At 42.4% G+C, this 6,216-nt stretch overlaps 1 non-coding gene across 1 annotated transcript; it reads right to left on the bottom strand.

Moving 5' to 3' along the window:
• Positions 1 to 391: 391 nt before the first annotated feature.
• On the bottom strand, positions 392 to 498 carry LOC141676353 (small nucleolar RNA R71). Its single transcript, XR_012556949.1, has one exon. It is a non-coding gene; the product is annotated as a small nucleolar RNA R71 (small nucleolar RNA).
• Between the last annotated feature and the right edge of the window lie 5,718 nt (positions 499 to 6,216).

Genomic DNA, 6,216 nt, shown 5'->3' with positions numbered 1-6,216 from the left:
AAGAAGCTCTTGTTGAAATGGGTGAACCAGAAGCGAATACAAAGGCTTTGATGGACTATTCTCAGCCAAAGATCAATGATATTCAGTATAGCATTATCAGACCAGCCATCACGACTAACACTTTTGAAATCAAGGCTAGCACGATTCAGATGGTGCAGAACTCGGTTCAGTTTGGGGGTTCTCCGACTGAAGACCCCAATATGCATATTATAGATTTCATCGAGATCTGTGACACTTTCAAATTCAACAATGTCTCTGAAGATGCTATTAAGTTAAGGCTTTTCCCATTCTCTCTGCGGGATAAAGCTAAGTGTTGGTTGCATTCTCCACCACCAGGCTCTATCCCTAAGTGGGAAGATTTTGCTCAAAAGTTCCTATGGCTAAGACTGCTGCAATCAGGAATGCTCTTACTCAATTTGTGCAGCAGTCTGGAAAGACTTTGTGTGAGGCTTGGGAGAGATATAAGGAGATGCTTCGAAAGTGTCCTCACCATGGGATGCCTGACTGATGATCATTAACTATTTCTACAACGGATTGGGTGCAACTTGTAGAACCATGCTTGATGCAGCATCAGGTGGAGCCTTATGGGCTAGGAGCTACGATGAAGCTTATGAGTTGATTGAACTGATGGCTGCTAATGAATACCAGAACCCAACTCAGAGGCTACCTTAGGGCAAGGTAGCAGGAATTCTAGAAGTAGATGCAGCTACTGCTATAGCTGCTCAGCTTAAGGATTTGACGATGAAGGTGGATTCTTTGGCTAATTATGAAGTTAATCAGATTACTAGTGTCTGTGAGCTTTCTGCTGGTGCACATGAGATGGAGCAATGTGTTATTTCTAATGAATCAGCCCAGTTCGTGAGCAACTTTTAGAGGTCGCAGCAACCAGTTCCAGCCACCTATCATCCCAACAACAAAAATTATCCTAATTTCAGATGGAGCAATACTCAGAATGCGGTGCAAAAGCCTTATCAGCAGTACGATGTAAAGCAATACAATCCCCTGGTTTTCAGCAGTCGCAATATGCACCAAGACAACAACTCTAGCTGCAGCAGTCGAATGAAAAATCTGAATTGGAGGAGTTGAGGCTCATGTGCAAGAGCCAAGCGGTGTCTATTAAAACCTTGGAGAATCAAATTGGTCAGACTGCCAATGCCTTGCTGAATCATCAACCTGGTTCACTACCTAGTGACACGGAAGTTCCCGGCAAGAAGGAAGTAAAAGAGCAGGTTAAGGCAATTACATTAATGTCTGGGAAGGTTGCAATTCTCGAAAAATCTCAAGTTTTGCTAGATGAAGTTGTGGCTAAGGAAGAAGTGCAGAAGGAAGCAGAAGTGGAACCAAGGAAGCCTACTTTGGAACACACTCCTCCTGAGGGTAATACAGGGGAGAAACAGATCTATCCTTCACCTCTTTTTCCTAAGAGGCTGTAGAAGAAAAAGTTGGATAAGCAGTTTGATAAGTTTTTGGAGGTGTTCAAGAAACTTCATATCAACATACCTTTCGCGGAAGCTCTTGAATAGATGCCTAGTTATGCAAAGTTTATGAAAGGTAATCTCTCTCGGAAAGTGAAGCTTTATGAAATAGAGACAGTTTCTCTCAAGGGGGAATGCAGTGATGTGCTGCAATAGAACTTGCCTCCGATATTTAAAGATCCAGGAAGCTTCACTATTCCTTATACCATCGGAAAAATATCATTTGACAAATGTTTATATGACTTGGGGGCTAGCATCAATCTGATTCCTTTGTCTATCTTCAAGAAATTGGACTTACTTGATCCAAAGCCTACTTATATGACTTTGCAATTGGATGATCGCTCTATTACATATCCATTTGTAATTATAGAGGCATTATAGAGGATGTCTTGGTCAAGGTTGATAAACTCATCTTTCATGCGGACTTTGTAATTCTGGATTTCGAGGAGGATAAGAAAATTGCCATAATCTTGGGAAGACCTTTCTTGGCTACGGTCCGAACCTTGATTGATGTGCAGAAGGTGAGCTCACTATGCGAGTATTGAATCAGGATGTGATTTTTAATGTGTTCAATGCCAAGAAATTCCGTACTGATAATGAGGAGTGCTTAAAAGTGGAGTTGGTCGATTCTATGGTTACTTTAGAACTTGATCAAATGCTAAGGTCTGACGCCTTAGAGAAAACCTTATTGGGAATTTCAGATAGTGAAGATGACGAAGGTGATGAGCAATTGAAATATTTGAATGCTTCTCCTAGGAAGTGAAGGCTGGATATGCCTTTTGAATCTCTTGGATTGGAGGAGCTGAGCAAATCTCCAAAGCGCCTCAAGCTATCTATTGAGGTAGCTCTTACACTCGAGCTTAAACCATTTCCTGAACACTTGAGGTACGCGTTTTTAGGTGATGCATCTACTTTTCCTGTTATTATTGCATCGAACCTTTCAGGAAGTGATAAGGAAAAGCTTTTAAGAATTCTAAGAGAGTTCAAATCGGCAATCGGTTAGACTATAGTAGATATCAAGGGAATCGGCCCTTTTTATTGCATGCGTAAAATTTTGCTAGAAGAAGGTAGCAAGCCAACGGTTGAGCAACAAAGGAGGCTTAATCCGATAATGAAAAAAGTTGTGAAGAAGGAAATTCTCAAGTGGCTAGATGTAGAGATCATTTATCCCATTTCTGACAGTTCTTGAGTGAGTCCAGTTCAGTGTATGCCGAAGAAAGGAGGCATCACAGTTGTTGCTAATGAGAAGAATGAGCTCATTCCTACTCAAAAAGTCACGGGGTGGAGAGTTTGCATGGATTACAGGAAACTGAACAAAGCCACAAGGAAGGATCACTTCCCACTTCCTTTTATTGATCAGACGCTTGATAGATTGGCTGGGCATGAGTACTATTGTCTTCTGGATGGCTATTCGGGCTATAATCATATTTGCATCGCTCCAGAGGATCAGGAAAAGACTACCTTTACTTGTCTGTTTGGTACTTTTGCTTTCAGAAGAGTGTCTTTTGGGTTGTGTGGTGCTTCTGCCACATTTCAGAGATGTTTGATGGCCATTTTCTCTGACATGATTGGTCAGAATGTGGGGGTGTTTATGGATGATTTCTCTGTGTTTAATGATTCTTTTAACGAGTACTTGCAAAATCTTGGTGCCGTTCTTAAAAGGTGTGTTGAAACCAATCTGGTTCTCAACTGGGAGAAATGTCACTTCATGGTGTAACAAGGCATCATTCTTGGGCACAAGGTTTCTAGTAAAGGTCTTGAGGTGGACAAAGCCAAGGTGGGGGTCATTGAAAACCTTCCTCCGCCAATTTCTGTTAAGGGAGTCCACAGCTTTCTTGGTCATGCGGGTTTCTATAGGCATTTCATCAAGGACTTCTCTAAAATCTCTAAAACCTTGTGCAATCTTCTAGAGAAAGATGTCACATTCAAGTTCGATGACGAGTGCCTAGATGCTTTTGAGAGCTTAAAGAAGAGTTTGATAACGGCACCGGTCATAACTGCACCTAATTGGGATGAACCTTTTAAGATGATGTGCGATGCAAGTAACTATGCAGTTGGAGCAGTTCTTGGACAGAGAAAGAACAACATAATTCATGTGGTCTACTATGCTAGTAAGACCCTAAATGGTGCTCAACCGAACTATACTACTACTGAAAAAGAGCTTTTGGCTATTGTCTACGGTTTTGAGAAGTTTCGATCTTATTTGCTTGGGATGAAGGTGACAGTTTTCACTGATCACACTGCGATTCTCTATCTCATCTCGAAGGACTCGAAGCCTAGATTGATTCGATGGGTTCTTTTACTTCAGGAGTTTGAATTAGAGATCAAGGATAGGAAAGGTACTGAGAATCAAGTCGCTGATCATCTCTCTCATTTGGAAGATCCATGTGCAACATCACATGATAAGACATTGATTAATGAGTCCTTTCCCGATGAGCAGTTGTTTGGGGTGCAAGAGGAAGACCGCGGTTCGCAGACATTGTGAATTACCTTGTGAGAAAAATTATGCCTCCAGACTTGTCTTCTGCTCAAAGGAGGAAGTTTCTTCATGAGGTGAAGTGGTACATATAGGATGCGCCATTTCTGTTTAGGCAAGGAGCTGACCAAATCATCAGGAGATGTATTCCGTACAGCGAAACGGGGGGATCTTGCGAGACTGTCATTCGATTGTTTATGGAGGCCACTATGGTGGAGAGAAGATATTAGCTCGTATCCTTCAAGCGGGATTCTTCAGGCCTATATTGTTTAAGGATGCACACCAGTTTGTTTTGAAGTGTGATCGCTGCCAGCGTGTTGGTATATGTCCAAGAGGGATGAGATGCCACTTAATATGCTTCTCGAGGTTGAGGTCTTCAATATTTGGGGAATTGACTTCATGGGGCCATTTGTCTCATCTTGCAATAATTAATATATCTTGTTGGCGGTTGATTATGTTTCGAAATGGGTTGAAGTCAAGGCTTTGCCGACGAATGATGCGAAGGTAGTGCCAAATTTTCTTCTTAAGCAGATATTCACAAGATTTGGGACTCCAAGAGTCATAATCAATGACAAGGGGTCGCATTTCTGTGATATAATGTGAATTATCGCATTGCTATAGCCTACCATCCTCAGACAAATGGTCAAGCTGTGGTATTTAACAGAGAAATCAAACGTATTCTAGAGAAAGTTGTGTGTCCATCGAGGAAAGATTGGTCTTTGAAGCTAGATGAAGCTGTTTGGGCGTATAGAACAGCATACAAGACTCCACTAGACATGTTTCCATTTCAGTTGGTTTATGGTAAGGGTTGTCATTTACCTGTGGAGCTCGAGCATAAAGCGTATTGGGCTTTGAAGAAGTTGAACCTTGATATGGATGCAGCTGGTAAGAAAAGGATACTTCAATTGAACGAACTCGATGAGTTTCGGCTTCAAGCATATGAGAACAATAAAATGTATAAGGAGAAAGTCAAGAGGTGGCATGATAGGGGTCTAGTGCTCAAATCATTTGTGCCGGGGTAACAAGTTCTTTTATTTAACTCCCGTCTCCGTCTTTTTCCTGGAAAATTGAAGTCGAGGTGGTCAGGGTCGTTTGTTATTAAAACTGTGTTTCCACATGAAGCGGTGGAGATTTTTGAGAATGATCTGGGCCAAGCGTTCAAGGTAAATGGACAGAGGTTGAAGCATTACTATAAGGATACGGTAAACTGCGAGGTGGTTAGTGCCGTTCTATTGTCTACTTGATCTCGAGTTTCTACGACAAGCTAGCAACGTAAACCAAGCGCTTCTTGGGAAGCAACCCAAGTTTGTTGTACATTAGTAGATAGAGAAAGAAGAAAACAAGGAGAAAAACACAAAAAATCAGAAAAAGGAAACAATTCGGTGCCAACTATAGTAGCACGGCACGCCCGTGCTGAGAAGCAGGGAGGCCGCGCCGAAACTCCAATAGCTGCGTGCGCCCGCACTAGTATGCGGGGCGGCCGCACTGGTTTTCCAGAAGCACGGCATGCCCGCGCTGCCAGGCGGGGCAGCCGTGATACACTCCAATACCCCAGAAAAAGAAACAAAAAATCGAGGAGTTTAATTCAAAATCATATCACACCTGATTTTCCCTCCTCCACTTCCCATAATTTCTATTCCAAATCAATTTCATTACCTCCATTACTCCCATTAATCCCACTTCTTTTCCATAACTAATTCCTAATCCCCTATATATACACACACACTTATACACAATCTTCTCCATCACTTTTCATTTCTCAAACACACAAATCTCTCTTATACACTTCTATTCTCTCAAACTTATTCACTTTCAATGGTACCCAAAAGAGAACGAACGTAAGTCAACAACAGCAACACCGATTCTTCGAGTGTTGGCGGTGTGAGGCCTAGATTTTCTACTCCGGAGGCTGAGGCGGAGTATACGAGGCTGCTTTCAAAGCCTATAGCGAATGAGAGAGGTTTTCTACCATCGGGGAGGAATAGTAAGCTCTTGGAGAGGATTCTGGAGATGGGTTGGGTTGCTTTTTGTGAGGCACCCGCTGCTGTGCCCATGAGTGTGGTTCGCGAGTTTTATGCGAATTCAAAGGCGGATAAGAATAGCTTTACTGTGGTGAGGGGTTTGACGGTTGATTACAGTGCTGAGGCTATTAGGAGGGTGATTAACCAGCCCGAGAGGAAGGAGGGTCAAGATGATTGGGTGATGAAGACCGGTGAGGATTTTGACTTGGATTTGATAGTTGCTACGTTGTGTGTGCCAGAGACT

This window comes from Apium graveolens, chromosome 7 (genome assembly GCF_009905375.1).
Source record: "Apium graveolens cultivar Ventura chromosome 7, ASM990537v1, whole genome shotgun sequence".
In the NCBI taxonomy this organism is placed as follows: Eukaryota; Viridiplantae; Streptophyta; class Magnoliopsida; order Apiales; family Apiaceae; genus Apium; species Apium graveolens.
This window is presented reverse-complemented; position numbering and strand designations above follow the sequence as displayed.